The sequence below is a fragment of the Emys orbicularis genome, chromosome 24 (genome assembly GCF_028017835.1).
Source record: "Emys orbicularis isolate rEmyOrb1 chromosome 24, rEmyOrb1.hap1, whole genome shotgun sequence".
Lineage (NCBI taxonomy): Eukaryota > Metazoa > Chordata > Testudines > Emydidae > Emys > Emys orbicularis.
This window is the reverse complement of record NC_088706.1, coordinates 18,018,086-18,039,232: the sequence shown is the minus strand read 5'-3', so window position 1 is coordinate 18,039,232 and position 21,147 is coordinate 18,018,086. Positions and strand designations below refer to the sequence as shown.

At 57.4% G+C, this 21,147-nt stretch overlaps 1 pseudogene; it reads right to left on the bottom strand.

Annotated features, from left to right (window-relative positions):
* Positions 1–839: 839 nt before the first annotated feature.
* Positions 840–17,100, bottom strand: LOC135894190 (Ig gamma chain C region-like; annotated as a pseudogene).
* Between the last annotated feature and the right edge of the window lie 4,047 nt (positions 17,101–21,147).

Below are 21,147 nucleotides of genomic sequence, written 5' to 3'. Positions count from 1 at the left end.
TCTTCCCTCAAGGCCAGTCTCCCATCCCCCAATGCAAACTATCCGAGCCACACTCCCCTGTCAGCATTCAAAGACCACAGTAAGAACAGTCCCAGTTCGTCACACCCTGCCATCCACAGAACAGACCCTGCCCCGAGAGGGGGAGAAACCACCCCCTGACCTCACCCAGGTGCCGGGTTCTGGGGGAGTCGTTAACCAGAGGCCCTGAGCCCCCAGCAGGAGCGTCAGTGACAGGGGCAGTCAGAAACCGGGGGGCTCTGTGATACCCCGTCCGTCTCAGCCCCGCTCCCCAGGGCCAGCGCATCATCCCAGTGGGAATTATTTCCCCAGCTTGGAGCGAGCTCCCCCCTGCCTGACCTCCCCCGGCCGAGCGCCAGGCCCTGAGCGTGGGGCTCTGTGACCCCCTCAGAGCCGGGGCGACTCCCCGCTGCCCAGGAAGGGAGGGGAGCCAGGACGTGGGCTTGTTCCCACTGGGAGACTCAGGGCAGTGTGGGGCCTGGCCCAGCCGTGGGGGGCAGGGGGAGGGAACAGGGAGCCACACCCCTGCCCCTCCCCCATCCCAGTGAGAGCCCCAGAGACAGCTGCAGCCCCTTCACTCGTGGGAGCCTGGGGCTGCAGCCCCCCAGAGGCAGCGGGGGGAGGTGGGGCTACCCCCCGAGGGCACATGGCCCTGGCTGGCAGGGAGAGGGGAGGGGCTGCACCGTCCCCAGGGGTGAGAGACTGAGCACTCGGCCCCTGCACTCACTGGGGCTCCAGCGTGGGGGGCACGTGGGGCTCAGCGAGGGGCTGATGGGGCCAGAACTGCTCCATTTTCACGGGCTGTGTTCGGCCGTTTCCCTTCACCCCCGGAATGGACCAGACGGCTCCAGTGACCAGAGATTTCAGACAGAGACACTGACCTGTCACCTGCAGCTCCCGGCTGCGTCTCTCCAGGGGGGTCCGTAGGGCGACGTGTCCCACCCGGCAGACGTACTCTGCCCCCTGGTCTCTCTGCACCAAGGGGGTGAAGCTGAGTCTCGTCTCCTGCTGGAAGCTTTTCCCGTCCTGTGTGCGGGGAGCCCCGGGGTCGATTCTGTACTCGGCAGAGCCCTGCAGGGGAACAGCAGCCCTGGCCCCCCAGCCCCTCCTGAGCCAGGTCACACTCAGCGCCCCGGGGAAATGCCCCGTCATGCGGCAGCTCAGGGTGATTTCCTCCCCTGCCGTCACTGACTCGGGTTGGGAGATTTCCGACACCTCCGGGGGCCGCAGGAGATCTGGGGAACGAAACATCCAGAGACAGTTACAGGCCCCGTAAGGGGGAGATGGAGCCTGGTGGGGGCTGCTCCCCCCTCCCTTCAGACAGGAGAGCTCTGACCCCTCAGTGGGGCTGTTACCCCATAAAATCACCCCCGGGTGTGACACTGTTACACCCCGACCCATCGGCGTCTCCAGCCGGAAAGGGGGACGAGGAATATTAGCTCCCAAAGCTCCTTCATCCCTCAGGGACCCCACGGGGGGCAGCGACTCCTGTTGTTAGGTAAAAAGCAAGTCCTTACTCACCTCTCCAGCACCCGAGTTCGTGCGGAGTTGGTATGGGGCTCACAATCTGTCAGAGACCAGACACCAATTCGTTGATCAACGGGCTCACACTATCCTTAGCTTAAAAGGCTTCAGAGTAATGTGGCAAGTTTATTAGGGGTGAGCATCAATATTTATACACAGAAGTAAACAAAGTGATTAACAGATCATAATGGTCATGCATAATCAATCAAGATTCTACAGGATAAAACAGGTTAAAATGTAGATTCAAAAAGACAAAAGGGGAGATGGCTACTTAAGGGGAAGGGGGTGTCATGAGTAGTTCGCAGGTCAGAGCTTTGATTAAAAGTTCAGACAGAGACATCAAGTCTGGGTTAAGTTTAAGCTCATCAAAAGTTCAGACTCAACATTCCTCCATTTGTAGCTTTGGGATAACTATTTACCAAAAGCTACACCCCATTTTAAGGAGCCAAGGGCCGCTTGGCAATTTCAGCCTGGGCCAACTCGAAGAGAGTAAGGCCCTTGGCTGAAGTAGGAAAAGAATAAACTGACCCACATGAGTCTATGAGGGAGGGGACACACTGAATACAGCAACACAGTATTATAAGGATTACTATGGCCCCAACAATACCCACCAAGAGTTTTTTAACCCACCCAAATCCAGGCAGCCAATTCCATAAGGCTCCCCACCAATCATAAGGTGGCTGGCCAGAGGAGTAGTTCTTAGCCATTTCCCTTAGATGTTTGGTACGTTGAAAAGTGTCAGGGTAGGTGTCATTTACAAAAACACAGCATTCTTCATTTATGAGGGCGCAAGTTCCTCCCTGGGCTGCTAACATTATGTCTAAAGCCATTCGGTTTTGCAAAGCTAACTGGCGCAGCTGGGACATTTCCCCGGCCTGATTCTCAAATAGGGTCACAGTTTCATTGGTTAAAGACTCTAGTAGTCCCTGTAGACGGATGACACCACCCCTCAAGCTAATGAGACCAGCCCACCGCTGCCACGACAAACCATCACGGATATTAATATCTCTGAAGGTTTCACGGATGTTACGAACGTGGGGAAAATGAGGGGGAGTGAGGGAGATGCGAGAAGGCGGTGTTAGCCACGCTAAATAACATGACCCTGCCCAATCAGGGGAGAGAAAGTAATAAGCTTTGGGCCCGCACACCCAGTATGTTCCATACAATGCGTTTCGGGTATTCCATTGCTCAAAGTAGGAGGTAACCCACCACCCGTTGGACCACTGTTCCCCTGGTAATGCAGAGGGGTCGTTGTGCGAACTGCAGAGGCACAATTTGGTAGTGGTGTTTTCAAAGTGCAGTGTAGTACTGCTTGAGCAGTTGTAGAAGGCAATCGTATATCCTTAACAATTAGTTGGACACCCTCGTGATCTGAGCAGGGCTTCTTAAAAGCTGACTCTGAAGGCTTGCCCACCCATGAAAAAGTTGGATCGGGGTGAGGGATCCACATATGGGATAAGTGGGATGCGCAAGGCTTGAAGCCAAGATTTTTACTAAAGGCGGTGCCATTAAAATACATGTTGCATTTACTTGTTCCCACAAAAGTTGACCCCTTTTCTTTAACAAAACACAGTGATCCTGTCTGATTGGTTACCCTGAGATATCTGTTAATTGGCACTCCTGTTTTGTCCCATGTAAGATTGTGTTGGACTGGATTTTTTTCTCTAGCCGGTGGCATCCAAGTCATATTAGCAGTGGTCAGGGGAATGGGTGTGAAGGGGAGTCCCTGTTCTGCATTTACTGGAAATTGAGTACATACCCAGCAATTACTTCTATTTCCTAAAATACGAGTTTTAACCTCGTGGGAATATCTAATAAAAGCATTATCTTCATAAGCAGAAAATAAACTAAAAAGGCATAATAAAAAACATACAGTTGTCAGAATAAAAGGTCCTCTCATTTTTGCCGAGTCAATTTAAGTCTGATGTCTGAAAGAGGTAAGCTGATCCACTGGTCGGAGGCAGTGTCCTCAGTGGTGGCAAGAGCTGCTGGTCCGTCACTGTGGTCCACTACGGCTGGCTTGACGTGGGAGTGGTGGATCCAGGATTTGCATCCTTCCAGGAACACTGCAGTCTGGGTTGTTAAAAGAACCTGGTGGGGTCCAGTAAACCTCGGCTGGAGGGTGTCGCCACGAACGAACTTTTTGGCCCAGACGAAGTCCCCTGGTTGGAATGGGTGGATCTGTTCTTCCAGCGGCACGGTCTGGGAAAACTGCGAGGCTTTCCAAAGGGTACGGAGGCGAGCCTGTAGGGAGAGAAACTGGCACGCGGTCATATGATCCCCTCCCAATAGTGAAACATCAGCACGTGGTAGTGCCCCGCCTTTGAAAGGGGGGTGTCCATAGAGCAGTTCAAAGGGGGATAATCCCAATACATGGGTTGGGCGAGTACGAAGGTGAAACAGGACCAAGGGAAGTACCTGAGGCCACTTTAACCCTGTTTCCTGACAGTATTTAGCCAATGTAAGCTTAAGCTCCCTATTCATACGCTCAACTTTCCCGCTAGACTGGGGGTGGTAAGGTGTATGAAAGGAGTGTGAAATGCCCAGTCCTTGTTCTAAACGGCCAAGGACATGACCAGTAAAGTGGGGTCCGTGATCTGAGTCAAGCACGAGAGGGATGCCAAAACGGGGTACAATGTCTCTAAGGAGAATCTTCGCCACTGTGGCAGCAGTACAATTAGCAGTAGGAAAAGCTTCGACCCATGAAGTCAGAGGGCAAACCAAAACAAGGAGGTGCTTTTTCCCAAAAGCCTTTGGCATATCTGCAAAGTCAATTTGAAGATGTTGAAATGGAGCAGCAGGCGGAGGTCTTCCACCCTTAATTTTGTTAAGAGGCGGAGCAGGTCCATTACGCTGACATGTGCTGCATGCTTTCACTATTGACAGGCAGTAGGGTTGAATGCCTGGAGCATACCAAAAGCGAGCGATGGTGTCCACAAGGGCGTGCGTGCCGTAGTGACCCCCCTTATCATGGTGCCAGCGAACTGCCACGGGGTATGTGGAGCGAGGGAGGCAGGCTCGGCCATCCGGCATAAGCCAGGTCCCTTTGACCAGAGTGGCTCCGAGGCTCTCCCACGACTGTAGTTCAGCAGCGGGTACTGGTACGGGGTGCGGTGGAGTAAAGGAGGAGGTTACAATAGCCAAAGTGGGCATGGCTAAGGGTAAGACGGCAGCCGTCTTGGCGGAGGCGTCAGCCAGGGCATTCCCACGGGTGACGGGGCTATCATCTTTAGTATGGGCCCGGCAGTGAACTACAGCCAGGACCGAGGGTTCTTGGAGGGCGTCCAAAAGCTTGTGGATGAGGGAGAGGTGCTGAATGGGTTTACCGGCAGCTGTCTGGAAACCTCAAAACTTCCAGAGGTGGATGTGACAATGCACAACTCCAAAAGCATACTTGCTATCAGTAAAAATGGTAACGGTCTTACCAGCGGCCAACTGGCAAGCTCGGGCCAGGGCATAGAGTTCGGCGGCTTGGGCTCCCCAGTTGCCTGGCAGTGAGGCAGCCTCTTGAATGTCCCATTCAGAGGTGACTGCATAACCGGTGAAACGCTTGCCATCAACATAGAAGGAGCTTCCGTCCGAGAAGAGGATGCAATCAGGGTTGTCCAGTGGCACGTCAAACAGGTTGTTCCTTATCTGTAAGATGCTATAAACTACTTCCACACAGTCGTGCTGATCCTGGAGGACTGGCAGGTCAGGAAGCAAGGTAGCTGGATTAAGGGGCCCACACCTTTCAAAAATTAGGTTAGTGTCTTCTAAGAGTTCGGCCTCTAGCTGTTGCTGACGATGGGCCGAAAAGACTTGGGTTGTGCCCCTACGCAGAAGGGCTGACAAGGCATGAGAGGTCCAAACCATGGTAAAATGACCCAGGGTCAGGCTCTTTGCCTTTGTGATCAGCAGGGCAGCTGCTGCCAGAGTCCGGGTGCAGGATGGGGTTCCCTGAGCGACAGGGTCGATCTGCTGAGAGTAAAAAGCAAGCGGGAAATGGTGGGGCCCGCTCAGCTGGGTAAGGACGCCACTAGCAATTCCGCCCCTCTCGTGGACAAAAAGGTGAAAGGGTTTGCTGTAATTGGGGGGGCGGAGAGACATGGAGGAGGCCACACTGTCCTTGAGTAACTGAAAGGCTTGGATCGTGTCCGGGGACCACTGCAAAGGGTCAGGAGCAAGGTTAGCAGTGAGTCCGTGGAGCGGTTTGCTTAACTCCCCGCAGGACGGCAACCAGGGGCGACAGAAGCCAATTAATCCTAAGAAACCTCGAAGTTGTTTCTTGGTGTTTGGCAGAGGGCAGTTTTGGATAGTCTTTATGCGGACTGGGTCCATTTGTCTCCCCTCTGCGGTTAACAGGAAGCCCAGATATCGGACCTTCTGTGAGACCCACTGAATCTTGTTAGGGTCTACCCTGTGGCCTCTGGTGTGTAGGTATAATAAAAGTGCCTTACCATCGATGCGGAGGGCAGCTTCTTCGCGGTTACCTAATAGGATGTCATCTACGTATAGGACTAACGTGGATCCCTGCGGACTGGTGAAGCCTTCCAAGTCGTGGCGGAGGCATTGGCTGAAAATCGTGGGGCTGTCTCTGTAGCCTTGAGGAAGTCGTTGCCAGACATAACTTTGTCCCTCCCAGGTGAAACCAAAGAGATACTGAGAGTCTGGGTGCACAGGAATGCTGAAAAAGGCTGATTTTAAGTCAATAACAGTGAACCACTCAGCATCCCAGGGGATTTGGCTGATGATAGTAGCTGGATCAGGAACTACTGCATGAAGAGGGACCACATACTGATTAACAACCCGTAGATCCTGTACAAAGCGCCAACGAATAGGGTCTCCGTCCTTTTTAGGAGGCTTTTTGACAGGCAGTATAGGGGTGTTACAGGGAGTGCGCTGAGGGCGGACTAGCTTTTGTGCAATGAATCCCTCGATAATGGGGCGGATGCCCTCCCGGGCTTCCAGCGACAGGGGGTATTGAGGGACTGATGGGGGGGTTAAGGAGGGCTTCACTTGAATCCTTACTGGCTCTGCCGAAAGGAGCAGGCCAACATCAGTGTCAGAAATTCCCCAGAGGGTTAAAGGCAAGTCAGTGAGGTCAGGGGAGAGAGAGGGGGGGGTTTCCCAATTACCCTGAGTTGGGGCAGAATCTCCTAACACTGTCATCAATAATCCTACCCCTTCAGGAGTGCAGGTTAAAGTAGCCTCAAGCTTACAGAGTAAATCCCGGCCCATCAAAGGGATCGGACAAGCTGGGGGAAAAAGAAAACGGTGAGAAAAACATTTATCAGCATAAATAACATTTAGAGGCAAAGTGAGTCCCAGAGACTGTGGGTTGTCCTCCACCCCAGTTGCAGTTTTAACCTCAGAGGATAGCCAGGGAGAGGGGGCATGATTTAAAAGAGAGAAAGTAGCTCCAGTATCAGTGAGGAAAGAGACAGGCAGTCCTTGGACTGAAAGGGTTAGACAAGGTTCTTTGCTGGGAGGGGAGAAAGTGAGGAAGGAGCCGGCTAAAGACATTAAGGAAATAAGACCATCACATTGTTTGCCTTCGCCCCCGGGGTACCGTCATTGAGGAGGCTGAGTTTGCTGCAGCTGCTGCTGTTGCCCGTAGTTGATCCAGGCCTGAGGAACGGGCTGGGCTGGTGGTGCAGGGGCGTATTCGTCCCTGGTGTAAGTATCTGCGGATGCGACCGGACCCTCTGGGCGTCCCCAGGGGAGGGATATGCATCCTGCTGCATTTGCTTGATCTTTTGCCTAGTAATTACTCCTCCCGAGGTGTGTCCTTCCATTTCCCCCTTATCCCTCTGCAGAGATTCCGATCTGGAGTCCTGCAGATTCCCCTCTGCGCCCTGGAGAGAGTCCCCCTGCGGAGGAATAGGGGCAGGTGCAGTGGGGACCAACTGACGAGTCAAAACACGCCGTGGTTTACACCCTTCATTGAAATAACATGGAGGGGATTCACTGTCGGGAGAATACCTGACTGCCATAATTTTTAAAGATTTCCACAGCTCTGCTGCTGTGTCCCAACAAAACCAGTAACATAACTGTCCCGGATGGTCTTTTTCGATCTGGCTCCTTACTCCTCTTAAGGCAGCCTGTTCGAAAGAGCCATACGAAGGCCACCTCATCTCCGGGTCGGCCAATACCGCGGTATACCCAGTCCAATTCCTTACACACAGTGTGTACAACTTCCTCCTAGACATTTCTGTCTGTACTGGGAGTTTCCCTTCGTTCCATAACTTATTTACAATCCCCAACGGACTCTCAAGAGGCACGCTAGTCCCTTGACCCATGGTGTCTGACAGGAGCCCTCCAACTGGCGTTTATCCTGCTGTCCAGTACACGACCCCTCAATATTGAATTGGCTGGGAGAAATCTCCCGTGGCGCCTGCCAATTCGTATATGAGTGGTCTGACCACTGGACAGAGGCACCGCACCAGAAAGAAATCCCGGACGAGCCCCCAAATTGTTAGGTAAAAAGCAAGTCCTTACTCACCTCTCCAGCACCCGAGTTCGTGCGGAGTTGGTATGGGGCTCACAATCTGTCAGAGACCAGACACCAATTCGTTGATCAACGGGCTCACACTATCCTTAGCTTAAAAGGCTTCGGAGTAAGTGTGGCAAGTTTATTAGGGGTGAGCATCAATATTTATACACAGAAGTAAACAAAGTGATTAACAGATCATAATGGTCATGCATAATCAATCAAGATTCTACAGGATAAAACAGGTTAAAATGTAGATTCAAAAAGACAAAAGGGGAGATGGCTACTTAAGGGGAAGGGGGTGTCATGAGTAGTTCGCAGGTCAGAGCTTTGATTAAAAGTTCAGACAGAGACATCAAGTCTGGGTTAAGTTTAAGCTCATCAAAAGTTCAGACTCAACACTGTTCATTCCCCATGTGACCCCAGGGAGCCCCCTCACCTGTGTCCCCGGCTCTGATCTCTCTCTCGATCGGGGGCTCTCGGGGGCTTTGCTGAACGGACACTCGGACTCTGAGCTCCGGACGGTTCAGTTCCCGGCTGGGGATTCTCCAGATGCTGGTTGCACTGAACGTGAGATCCGGGTTCTGGCTGATTTCTGGGCTCTCGTCTCTCCCGCTCTCTGCCCCATCCCAGCTCCACTGGATCTGGTGAATCCTCCCAGGGTAAAAGTTCTGGATCTGGACGGCAAACGGCACCTCATCCCGGGGCTCCCGCTGCGGTAACACCTGGATCCTGGACAACTGTGGCCGGACTGGGGGGACAGCAGGACTGTCAGTGAGAGCAGGGGCTAGTAAAGGGGAGAGCTGGGTGACAAAGTGGGACTGTTCTTAATGTTTCCTCTGAATACTGTGTGGGTGCCTCAGTTTCCCCTATGCATTTCTTAAGTCTCTAGGTGGTGGGGAAAGGCCAGTGTGCATAAATCACTGACACTCTGTCTCCCTGGCAACAAATGGCCAGGCCTTCCCCCCTGCAAGGAAATAGCTAAAGGTGAACAAAGAGATCAGGTGACCTCCTGGCCTGGGGAAAGGGACAAAGCAGAGAAGGAGGGGCTGGAGGGGGTTTCAGTTTGGAGCTGGCTGGGGACGGGGAGTGAGTGCAGACGGGGGTGTCTGGCTCACGGCCCCCCAAGATGGACCTGACTGAGGGATCCTGTTCTCTGTACCTACAAGCTCTGTTTTAGACCGTGTTCCTGTCATCTAATAAACCTCTGTGTTACTGGCTGGCTGAGAGTCACGTCTGACTGCGAAGTGGGGGGTGCAGAACTCTTTGGCTTCCCCAGGACCCCGCCTGGGCGGACTCGCTGTGGGAAGCGCACGGAGGGGCATATGCTGAATGCTCCCAGGAGAGACCCAGGAGGTGAAGCCGTGTGAGCTTCTTGCCCTGGAGACAGTCTGCTCCATGGGAGAGGAGGCTCCCCAGAGTCCTGACTGGCTTTGTGGGGAGCAATTCCAGAGCATCGCCCAGGGACTCTGTGACAAGCTGTAACATGTCTCTCCAGATAACTGAATCAGGCGTCGCTGGGAAAGGGGGCGGGTGGGGACAGACAGGGCTGATCTCACACGAGACGCCCATGTCCCGGCTCTAGTATTAAATCCCACACACCCGAACAAGGAAGCACCAGGACTGGGCCAGGAATCCTCATGGGCTCGTAATGTGCTTGTAACGGCCGAGCCCAGGGGGACCTGCTGACAGGTGACTGTAGTTCGGCTACTGTCGCGGAGTGTGGGGGACTCAGGGCCCTGTACCCCCGGCTTCCTGCGATTCACCGTGACTCTCAGCCAGCCAGTAAAGCGGAAGGTTTATTGGATAACAGGAACACAGTCTACAGCAGAGCTCGTAGATACAACCAGGACCCCTCAATTAAGTCCTCTTGGGGAGCGCAGGGAGCTTAGACCCCAGCTTGGGGTTCCCTGTGTTGCACCTCCCAGCCCAAAACTGAAGAACTCCCAAAACCCTCCCGCAGCTCTCTCCCCCCTCCCCTCTGCTCCTCCTCTCCTTTGTTCAGTCTCCCGGGCAGAAGGTGTCACCTCTCGCACCCCCCTCCTGGCTCAGGTTACAACTCAGGTAGCTCAATGTAACTCCCAGGCTACATTCCCAGGTCAAATCTGCCCTGCTCCCTGCTCCATCACATCTCTCCCCCGTTGGAGACTGAACTGAGCGGGGTCACTCTGACCAGTGACCCGGGGAAGTTCAGGGCCCCCTCTCCGGGACAACGCATCCGCTATCAGGTTGGCACTTCCCTTCACATGGACCACGTCCATGTCCTAATCCTGCAGGAGCAGGCTCCACCGCAGGAGCTTGGCGTTGGCTCCTTTCATCTGGTGCAGCCAGGCCAGGGGAGAGTGGTCGGTGTGCACGGTGAAGTGTCACCCAAAGAGATATGGCTCTAGTTTCTTGAGGGCCCACACCATGGCCAGGCATTCCTTCTCGATGGCCGCGTAGTTCTGCTCCCGGGGTAGCAACTTCTTGCTCAGGTACACGATGGGGTGTCTCTCCCCCTTGTCATCCTCCTGCATTAACACCGCCCCCAGTCCCGTGTCTGAGGCGTCGGTGAACACCATAAAGGGCTTGTCAAAGTCGGGGTTTGCCAGAACTGGGCCACTGACCAGAGCCTCCTTCAGCGCCCGGAGAGCCCCCTGGCACTCCTCGGTCCAGACCACCTTGTCTAGCTTCCCCTTCTTGCACAGCTCAGTGATGGGGGCGGCTATGGCGCTAAAGTGGGGCACGACCCTTCGATAGTACCCCGCCATCCCAATAAAGGCCTGGACCTGCTTTTTGGTTTGGGGGGCAGGCCAGTCTCTGATCACCGCCACTTTGGCTGGTTCCGGCTTTAGGCAGCCGCTCCCCACCCGGTGACCTAGGTAGGATACTTCAGCCATCCCCACCTTGCATTCTCAGCTTTTACGGTCAGCCCAGCCTCCTGGAGTTGGTCCAGCACTTGTCTAACCTGGGACACATGGTCCTCCCAGGTCTGGCTAAAGACGCAGATGTCGTCAATATACGCCACGGCAAAACTCTCCATCCCCCTCAGTAGCTGATCCACCAGGCGCTGGAAGGTGGCCGGCGCTCCCTTGAGGCCGAAAGGCAGGGTCAGAAACTCATAGAGCCCCAGAGGGGTCATAAAGGTCCATTTCAACCTGGCATCTGCATCCAGCGGCACTTGCCAGTAGCCCTTTGTAAGATCCATGGTGGTGAGGTACCGAGCGCCTCCCAGCTTGTCTAGGAGCTCGTCAGGCCTGGGCATGGGGTAGGCATCTGCTACAGTGATGGCATTGAGCTTCCGATAGTCCACACAGAACCGGATCGACCCGTCCTTCTTGGGGACCAGCACCACCGGCGAGGCCCAAGGGCTGGAAGACGGCTGGATCACCCCCAAAGCCAGCATGTCCCCGACCTCTCTTTCCAGGTCCTGAGCAGTTTTCCCTGTGACTCGGAAGGGGGAGCATTTTATAGGCGGGTGCGATCCTGTCTGCACCCAGTGGACAGTCAGATTAGTGCGTCCCGGCTGATTGGAAAACAGCCGTTGGTACAGATGCAGCACCCCTCTGATCTCAGCTTGCTGGGTAGGGGTCAGCCGATCAGAGAGGGGAATTGCTTCCAGGGGGAAACCAGCTCTTGTCCCAGGGAATAGATCTACTAAAGGATCACCTCCCTGCTCCTCCCAGTGCCCACACACGGCCAACACCACATTCCCCCTGTCATAATATGGCTTTATCATGTTCACATGGTACACCCGGCGGTGGTGCGCCCGGTTTGACAGCTCCACCACATAGTTTACCTCATTTAGTTGCTTGACAACCTTGAAGGGCCCTTCCCATGCGGCCTGGAGTTTGTTCTTCCTCACGGGGATGAGGACCATCACCTGATCCCCGGTGGCGAAGGCGCGGGCCCGCGCCGTGCGGTCATACTAGACCTTCTGCTTTCTCTGGGCTCGGGCCAGATTCTCCCTGGCCAGGCCCATGAGCTCGGCAAGTCGTTCCCGGAAGGTCAGGACATACTCCACCACCGACTCTCCATCGGGAGTGGCCTTCCCCTCCCATTCGTCTTTCATCGGGTCCAGGGGCCCCCTTACCCGCCTTCCATATAACAGTTCGAAAGGCGAAAACCTGGTTGACTCCTGGGGTACCTCCCTGTACGCGAACCGCAGGTGAGGTAAGTACTTGTCCCAGTCCTGCGGGTGCTGGTTCATAAATGTTTTTAGCATCATCTTTAGTGTCCTGTTGAACCTCTCCACCAGCCCGTTGGATTGGGGGTGATACGCTGAGCCCCAGTTGTGCCGGACCCCGCATTTCTCCCACAAGCACCGGAGTAGGGCCGACATGAAGTTGGACCCTTGGTCCGTTAAGACTTCCTTGGGAAACCCCACTCGGCTGAAAATGGTCAGCAACGCATCTGCCACAGTGTTTGCTTCGATGGACGATAAGGGCACTGCCTTGGGGTAGCGGGAGGCGAAATCTACCACCACCAGAATGTATTTTTTCTCTAACCGGGTTGTCTTGCTGAGAGGTCCCACTATGTCCATAGCCACCTTCTGGAAAGGCTCCTCTATGATGGGTAAAGGCCTCAACGCTGCTTTCCCCTTGTCCCGGGCCTTCCCCACCCTCTGACAGGGGTCACAGGATCGGCAGTACTGTCGGACGTTGGTAAAGACCCCGGGCCAGTAAAAGTTCTGTAGCAGCCTCTGCCTGGTGCGCCGGATTCCCTGGTGCCCTGCGAGAGGGATGTCATGGGCCAGGTACAGTAGCTTGTGGCGAAACTTCTGGGGTACCACCAGCTGCCTCCTGATCCCCCACGACTCCACTTCCCCTGGGGGAGCCCATTCTCGGTACAGGAACCCCTTCTCCCACAGGAACCTTTTCCGGCCACCCCTCCCCATGGTCTGTACCGCACTGAGGTCGGCCAGGTCCCTTATCTTCCGCAAGGAGGGATCTTTCTGCACCTCGGCCTGGAACTCAGCAGCTGGGACAGGGATGGCCACCTGTTCTCTCTCGCCGTCTGGGTCTGAGGCCGTAGCCCCCCTGAGCTGTGTCCCTGGGTGGTCCCTCCCCACCCGGTTAGGGTCCTGCGCCTTGGGCCAGGTACCCTCCCCAAGGTCAGGGTGCAGTGCCCCTCTCCGGCTCTGGCTACAGGTCACAACCAGGGCACCCTGGGGGTTGCTTGGCCAGTCCTCCAGGTCCCCCCCCATCAACACCTCAGTGGGAAAATGGTGGTGCACCCCCACATCCTTGGGGCCCTCCTTGGCCCCCACTTCAGGTGTACCCTCGCCACAGGCACCTTGAATGGGGTCCCACCCACCCCCGTCAGGGTCAGGTAGGTGTCGGGCACCACCCGATCTGGGGCCACCACCTCGGGCTGGGCCAACGTCACCTCTGCGCCCGTATCCCAGTATCCATTGACCTTCCTCCCATCCACCTCCAGGGGAACAAGGTACTCGCTCCGCAGGGACCGCCCCGCGTCCACCGTATAAACCCAAAACCCTGAGTCCGGAGCATCCAGCCCCCTAGAGGAGCTGGCCTGGAGCTCTCCTCCCTCCTTAGCAGGTGGTACTCTGCCAGCCCCCCTTGCCTGGGAGTGCTGCCTCTCGCCCGGCTGGGGCTCTACCCAGTCAACCCTCTGTGGGTTCGGTCTGCTCAGTCTGTCCCTGAGCCTGGGGCACTGGCCGTATGTGGCCTCTTTGGCCACAGTGATAGCAGCCCATGTCCCATGGGTCCCCTCAAGTGGGTCGGATGGACCTGACGCTGGATGTTCCCCTTTGGTGGGGGTTCTCCATATTTCATCGCTGGGAGGTCCCATGATGACTCTCTCTTTGCGTTGTGGCGGGCCTGTTCCTTTGGGACTCCTCCCTGTTATCCCCTGCCCAACTGTTCACAAACTCGTTGGCCAACTGGCCTGCGTGCTGCGGGTTCTCTGGCTTTTGGTCCATCAACCATCGCCTCAGGTTGGATGGGCACTGCTCATACACGTACTCCAGTACGAATAGGTCAAGCAGGTCCTCTTTAGTCTGGGCCCCAGCTGTCCACTTGCGGGCATACCCCTGCGCCCGGTTGGCTAGTTGTAGGTATGTGACCTCACGGGTTTTACGCTGACTCCGGAACCTTGTCCGGTACATCTTAGGGGTCTGGCCAAACTCGCGGAGCAGGGCCTTTTTGAACCGTTCGTAGTCCCCTGTCTCCGCCCCTTTCAGTCGGCTGTACACCTCCCTGGCTGTGGGGTCCAGTGAGGGAATGAGAAACTGGAGACTGTCTGCAGGGTCAACCTGGAGCAGCTCGCAGGTATTCTCAAAGGCCGTCAGGAAGGTATCCATGTCCTCCCCCTCCTTACGCTGGGCCAGGAAGCACTTATCAAAGCTTTTTGCAGTTTTGGGTCCCCCCTCGCTCACCGCAGCTGGGGTCCCACTGCTCCTCAGCCTGGCCAGTTCCAGCTCATGCTGACGTTGGTCCCGCTCATGCTGACGTTGTTTCTCCTTCTCTTCCCACTCCTGCTTCAGTTCTTGCTGCCTTAACTTGAACTCTTTCAGTCTCAGCTCCCTGTCACATTCCAGTCGCAACCGCTCCCGGGACGTGGAGCTCCGCCGGGACGATCCCCTGCTGGCTGCCGGGGTCAGGGTGCCCTCGGTATTCGCTGGGCTTCCCCCAACCCCTCCCCTAGGTATAGGTAGGCAGGGGCTCGGGATGTCCTCGGCAGCAGTCTGACCCCTCCCAGCCATGTCAGGCCCCGGGGCCCCCGCTGCATCCGCCGGGCGGCTTCCCTCAGGCACAGGGCTCGGTTCATCCAAGCGATCCCTCTCCTCCAGCTGGGCAATGAGCTGTTCTTTGGTGGACCTCCCAACGCGCAGCCCCCTCTGCCTGCACAGCTCCACCAGGTCGCTCTTAAGGCGTTTAGCATACATCCTCCTGCTGGCCACTCGCCGGCCTGTGCTCTCCGCTTTCCACCGTTCCAGGGAGACCCCTAGTGTGCCAGCCCCTCTTCAGGTCACCACCTCTCTGCCAGGCTCGAGCTTCAGACTCCTCTGCCCCTGGGACCGCTCGCTGCAATCCCCAGGGGAACCCTGTTACTGCAAACGTCCTTCTCTCTGGTCACACACTCCCAGGGGTTAATCGCACCCTGAACCGTCTCTCTCTGACTCTTTAGCCCACCTGGTCCCCGTCGATCCCCCTTCGTTTTACTGCTCCCCAGTCACTTACTGCAGGAAGCGCCGTCCACAGGGTGCAGTAGATCCCACCGCTACCACCAGTTGTCGCGGAGTGTGGGGGGACTCAGGGCCCTGTACCCCGGGTTTCCTGCGATTCACCGTGACTCTCAGCCAGCCAGTAAAGCAGAAGGTTTATTGGACAACAGGAACACAGTCTACAGCAGAGCTCGTAGATACAACCAGGACCCCTCAGTCAGGTCCTCTTGGGAAGCGCAGGGAGCTTAGACCCCAGTTTGGGGTTCCCTGCGTTGCACCTCCCAGCCCAAAACTGAAGAAGTCCCCAAAACCCTCCAGCAGCTCTCTCCCCCCTCCCCTCCGCTCCTCCTTTCCTTTGTTCAGTCTCCCGGGCAGAAGGTGTCACTTCTCCCAACCCCCCTCCTGGCTCAGGTTACAGCTCAGGTAGCTCAATGTAACTCCCAGGCTACATTCCCAGGTCAAATCCGCCCTGCTCCCTGCTCCGTCACACGTGTCTGTTGGCCCGGGCTGAGCATGGCGCGTCCCAGCGGCTGGGCACACCCCTTCCAGGCCCCAGGAGCTCCCCTGTGAGGTGCCGAGTCTGTCACCGTCCCTGGAAACGTGTTGTGGGAGCGTCAGGGGACGGCTAAGAGAGGGTAGCCATCTTTGGTAGGGGCAGCCTCATTTTCATGTAGTCAGCCATCTTTCCTAAGAGCAGCCGGTCGATTCAATGCCATTGAAACAACAGGAGACAGCAGCCATCTTTACTGTGGACGGCCTCGCTAGTGGAAAAGGATCATCTCTGCTGAGTGTTTGAGTAGCTTCAACCCCATGAGGTGGCGTCAGTCCCATGGCTCGGTGTGGGGAGCAGCAGCTCTCCTGGGCAAGGGCCAGTTGTGCCCATGAGATCAAAGACTGGGTACACCATTAATCACTTTGCTTAATTACAGCTAAATGTCTTCACCTGTCCCTTTGCCGTTAGTTTTCAGTGGGGTTTAGTCATGGCAGCGTGGGAAGGAGACAGACCCAGCTGATACTGGCAAAAGGTGTCAACGAAGGTCAGATGCTTTAGGTAAAACCTTCTCAAAGGTCCCATTCCCGAACCAGATCCCAGATTTAGTAGAAATTCCCTAGAAAATTTCTCCTTTGCCCTCAGACCCTGGGCTGTGAGTTTGGGGAGGACACATTGTTCTCCTTCTGCGAAACAATGAGGGTGAGTCCCTGTCCTAAGTGGAAAACTGAACCCAGTTTTAAACAGAGGGGCTGCTGCACCCGCCCATCAATTCTCTCCATACCTGACACCCTCTTTCCCCAGCACTGGGGGAACCTGCAAGCAGCCAACGGGCAAGTCCCCAAACGTTCCAGGAACCGCCCCACGTGCTGGGAACCAGCCGGAGGAGGCTCAGCCCAAAGCGACACTTTGTCTGGACGCTCCAAGTGCCTGAGAGCAGAGACCTCCTCAGCCACAACAACCCCAGTGTCACCCCGGCGCTGCCCAGTCCCGCTCGCTCGTACCTCGCAGCTCCAGCGGCCCAGTGGATTTTGCTTCAGCCTTCTTTAGGGTTTGATGTTCCACAGAACACCGGTACTCTGCCCCATCGTCCTCGGACAGCATGGGGGTGAAGGAGAGCTGGGACGTCACGCTGTAGGATTTCCTGTCTGAGGCGGCTGTGGGGTCTGGGGTGACAATCTTGTGAGTGTTTGGGTTGTCTAAGTGCCTGAACGTCGACTCTCCTCTTCCCCGTCGGTGCCAGGTCACACTCAGCTCCTTGGGGTAGAACCTGGATATGAAGCATCTCAGTGTAACCTGCTCCCCGGGGGTCAGGACCTGCGGCCGGGAGATCTCGCCCAGAACTGGAGCCTGTGGGACTAGAACATGTGGACATTGCATGTCATAGTTACAGCACCTGGAGATTTGACACACGCCCCCCGTCACCATGTGGTCTGACCTGGCCCCGTGTCCCCAGCAGCCTCTGCCAGGCCCTCCCCTCACCCAGCGAGAACTGCCCTGAACGACTCCTATGACATCCATAACCTCAGGGGTGCTGGGGTTACCCGGGAGAGGGGTCAGGAGTCGGTGTGGGGCCACAACTGCCCGGACAGTGGGGGTCAGTTGAGCTCACAACCCCTCTGCCTGCAGGTGTTACTGTGATGAAGTGGGACTGTTCTTAATGTTTCCTCTGAATACTATGTGGGTGCCTCAGTTTCCCCTATGCATTTCTTAAGTCTCTAGGGGGTGAGATTGTTGCAGAGCAAAGGGCCAGTGTGCATAAATGGCCGGCACTCTGTCTCCTGGCAACTGATGGCTGGGGCCCTTCCCCCCTGCAAAGGTGCCAGCTGAAGGTGTTTGGAGAACAAAGAGATCAGGTGACCTCCTGGCCCGGGAAAGAGACAAAGGCAGAGGAGGGGCTGGAGAGTTTCAGTTTGGAGCTGGCTGGGGAAATGGAGTGAGTGCAGACGGGGGTGTCTGACTCGCTGGGCCCCAGAATGGACCCAGCCGAGGGGTCCCGTTCTCTGTACCTACAAGCTCTGGTTTAGACCGTGTTCCTGTCGTCTAATAAACCTCTGTGTCCCCGGCTGGCTGAGAGTCACGTCTGACTGCGAAGTGGGGGGTGCAGGACCCTCTGGCTTCCCCAGGACCCCGCCGGGGCGGACTCGCTGTGGGAAGCGCATGGAGGGGCATATGCTGAATGCTCCGAGGTCAGACCCAGGAGGTGAAGCCGTGTGAGCTTCTTGCCCTGGAGACAGTCTGCTCCGAGGGAGAGGAGGCTCCCCAAAGTCCTGCCCGGCTTTGTGGGGAGCAGTTCCAGAGCATCGCCCGGGGACTCCGTGACAGTTACGCAAACCCACTTCCCTACACACGCAAATGAGCCAGCCTGCTCCAGTCACCAGCGAGCTCAGATGTGGCACCAGAGGGTCAGAGGAGCCCAGGGCCACGTTCCCCAGCGCTCGGCACAAACACGCCGAGCTCTCCTGTGAATCTCGCCACTTACTCTGGTGCCTAAATGGGAGCTGAGCTGTTTGGGAAATCGGGGCCTTGGAAACTGACCTTCCACATGCAGCTCCCGGCTGCGTCTCTCCAGGGGTGTCCGTAGGGTGACGTGTCCCACCCGGCAGACGTACTCGGCCCCCTGGTCTCTCTGCACCAAGGGGGTGAAGCTGAGACTCGTCTCCTGCTGGAAGCTTTTCCAGTCCTGTGTGCGGGGAGCTCCGGGCTCGATTCTGTACTCGGCAGAGCCCTGTAGGGGAACAGCAGCCCTGGCCCCCCTGCCCCTCCTGAGCCAGGTCACACTCAGCTCCCCGGGGAAATGCCCCGTCGTGCGGCAGCTCAGGGTGATTTCCTCCCCCGCCGTCACTGACTCGGGTTGGGAGATTTCCGACACCTCCGGGGGCCGCAGGAGACCTGGGGAATGAAACATCCAGAGACAGTTACAGGCCCCGTAAGGGGGAGACGGGGCCTGGTGGGGGCTGCTCCCCCCTCACTTCAGACAGGAGAGATCTGACCCCTCAGTGGGGCTGTTACCCCATAAAATCACCCCGTGTGTGACATTGTTACACCCCAACCCATTGGCGTCTCCAGCCGGAAAGGGGGACAAGGGATATTAGCTCCCAAAGCTCATTCATCCCTCAGGGACCCCGCGGGGGGCAGCGATTCCTGCTCATTCCCCGTCGGACCCCAGGGAGCCCCCTCACCTGTGTCCCCGGCTCTGATCTCTCTCTCGATCTGGGGCTCTCGGGGGCGTTGCTGAACGGACACTCGGACTCTGATCTCTGGACGGTTCAGTCCCCGGCTGGGGATTCTCCAGACGCTGGTAGCACTGAACGTGAGATCCGGGTTCTGGCTGATTTCTGGGGTCTCGTCTCTCCCGCTCTCTGCACCGTCCCAGCTCCACTGGATCCGGTGAATCTCCCTGGGGTAAAAGTTCTGGATCTGGACGGCAAACGGCACCTCGTCCTGGGGCTCCCAGTGCAGTAACACCTGGATTTCGGACACCTGCGCCCGGGCTGGGCAGACAGCAGGAGCGTCAGTGACGGGGCAGTCGGAGGCCAGGGGGCTCCATGTGGCTCAGTGACGCCCCGTCCGTCTCAGCCCCGCTCCCCAGGGCCGGCGCGTCGTCCCAGCGGGAATTATTTCCCCAGCTTGGAGTGAGCTCCCCACTGCCTGACCTCCCGCGGCCGAGCGCCAGGCCCTGAGCGTGACCCCCTCAGAGCTGGGGTGACTCCCCACTGCCCAGGAGGGGCAGGGAGCCGGACGTGGGCTCGTTCCCACTGGGAGACTCAGGGCTGTGCGGGGCCTGGCCCAGCCGTGCGGAGAAGAGGGAGGGAACAAGTACCTGATCCCCTGCCCATCCCCCACACACAGCCCCAGAGACAGCTGCAGCCCCTTCACTTGCGGGAGCCTGGGGATGCAGCCCCCCAGAGGGAGCGGGGGGAGGTGGGGCTGCCCCCCCGATGGCACATGGCCCCGGCTGGCAGGGGGAGGGGAGGGGCTGTACCGTCCCCAGGGGTGAGGGACTGAGCACCCGGCCCCTGGACTCACTGGGGCTCCAGCGTGGGGGGCACATGGGGGTCAGCGAGGGGCTGATGGGGGCAGAACTGCTCTGATTTCACGGGCTGTGTTCGGCCGTTTCCCTTCACCCCCGGAATGGACGAGACGGCTCCAGTGACCAGAGATTTCAGACAGAGACACTGACCTGTCACCTGCAGCTCCCGGCTGCGTCTCTCCAGGGGGGTCTGTAGGGTGACGTGTCCCACCCGGCAGACGTACTCGGCCCCCTGGTCTCTCTGCACTGAGGGGGTGAAGCTGAGTCTCGTCTCCTGCTGGAAGCTTTTCCCGTCCTGTGTGCAGGGAGCTCCGGGCTCGATTCTGTACTCGGCAGAGTTCAGTATACGAACAGCAGCCCTGGCCCCCCTGTCCCTCCTGAGCCAGGTCACACTCAGCGCCCCGGGGAAATGCCCCGTCATGCGGCAGCTCAGGGTGATTTCCTCCCCCGCCGTCACTGACTCGGGTTGGGAGATTTCCGACACCTCCGGGGGCCGCAGGAGACCTGGGGAATGAAACATCCAGAGACAGTTACAGGCCCCGTAAGGGGGAGACAGGGCCTGGTGGGGGCTGCTCCCCCCTCCCTTCAGACAGGAGAGATCTGACCCCTCAGTGGGGCTGTTACCCCATAAAATCACCCCCGTGTGTGACACTGTTAAACACCGACCCATCAGCGTCTCCAGCCGGAAAGGGGGACGAGGAATATTAGCTCCCAAAGCTCCTTCATCCCTCAGGGACCCCGCGGGGACAGCAACTCCTGCTCATTCCCCGTCCGACCCCAGGGTGCCCCCCTCACCTGTGTCCCCGGCTCTGATCTCTCTCTCGATCTGGGGCTCTTGGAGCCTTTGCTGAACGGACACTCGGACTCTGATCTCCGGACGGTTCAGTCCCCGGCTGGGGAGTCTCCAGACGCTGGTAGCACTGAACGTGAGATCTGGGTTCTGGCTGGAGTCGGTTGGTTCACACTTTTCCCAAGCTTTCCCATCACAGCGCCACTGGATCCGGTGAATCTCCCTGGGGTAAAAGTTCTGGATCTGGACGGCAAACGGCACCTCGTCCCGGGGCTCCCAGTGCGGTAACACCTGGATCCCGGACACCTGCGCCCGGGCTGGACAGACAGCAGGAGCGTCAGTGACGGGGCAGTCGGAGGCCGGGGGCTCCATGTGGCTCTGTGACACCCCGTCCGTCTCAGCCCCGCTCCCCAGGGCCGGCGCGTCGTCCCAGCGGGAATCATTTCCCCAGCTTGGAGTGAGCTCCCCCCTGTCTGACCTGCCCCAGCTGAGCACCAGGTCCCAGAGACAGCTGCAGCCCCTTCACTCGCGGGAGCCTGGGGCTGCAGCCCCCCAGAGGGAGCAGGGGGAGGTGGGGCTGCCCCCCGAGGGCACATGGCCCCGGCTGGCAGGGAGAGGGGAGGGGCTGCTCCATCCCCAGGGGTGAGGGACT